We start from the raw sequence: 1,205 nt of genomic DNA on the forward strand, positions 1-1,205 counted from the left end.
AGCCCCTCTTTCCTCCCTGGAGGTCTAGGGGTGGAACTGAAAGTTCTAACTGCTGAGTAATTGGGTTGGTTCCCGTGGCAACCAACCCCCGACTAGTCGTTCATTAACATAACAAAAGACACCTTGATCTGGCTCCTCACAAAGGAAATTCCAAGAGTTTGGGGAGCTCTGTGCCAGGAACTGGTGATGAACGTATTTCTTATTATAAATCAGAATATCAGGGTATGTGTAGGGGGATCCCAGGGCTTGTGGTTGTGTGTATGACCCTGTGAGTGTGTGAGTTTCTGGGAGTAGGTATCAAGAGTGAATGTGTGAACAACTAGTTTTGGTTTCCCAATTCTGTGACTAGGTAGTGATAATCAAAAGAGCAGCTAACTGTACTATTATTAGGACTTTTACTATTTCTACCACCACCACTACTACTAGCAGTTAGCACTTAACTGATTGCTGTCCCTGGTCAAAAGTATATTGTCAACTGAAAAAACCTAAAATTGAGAATTATGGTTTATTTGGCAGACTGATATGGCAAGCAGCATTTTTCATTCACAATGGCATATTGATTATTTTGAAGGAAAGTTACATAAGAAATAGGTGGTGAAAGAGGGATGCTTTGACCCACCTCTGTTTCCCTGAAAGCAGGAAATCTCCTGTGTGAAAGGCGCTTTTCCTGTACCAGAAGGTAGCGAGACATCCTTATCACCAGAGATGGAATTTAGGGCCAAGAGACCTGTATAAGCAAAATTTACTACTTCTTTAATTTACCAGCTAAACTTAATCCTGTTTATATTCTTCACTAACTGAGCAACCAAAACCTAAAATTCTTTGTCCTGTCATTTCCTCACAAATTTATTGTTTGTCTGTCTAAAAAGTATAAAAGCTGCCTGCTTTGGCCACTTCTTAGGTCTCATTTCTTTGAATTAAAGTTAGTTTCTTTTTCTCCTGTTACTCTGTCTTGAGTCAATTGTATTATTAGTCCAGCCACAAGAACTCAAGAGGGGGAGGGGAGAAATTTCCCTCCCCTCCCCCCCACAGTCTCCACAGTCATGGAGGTCACAGTCAAATAAATGACCCTTACTGTAAACAAGCAAACAGAAATACAGTACAACATTCATAAAATATAATACACTGTGATATAAGAATATTCTGATCATTCATCCACTACATCACAAAAGATGGGTTGAGAGAGTTTCGTGCAATTTAGATAA

Source organism: Mesoplodon densirostris, chromosome 19 (genome assembly GCF_025265405.1).
Source record: "Mesoplodon densirostris isolate mMesDen1 chromosome 19, mMesDen1 primary haplotype, whole genome shotgun sequence".
NCBI lineage: Eukaryota > Metazoa > Chordata > Mammalia > Artiodactyla > Ziphiidae > Mesoplodon > Mesoplodon densirostris.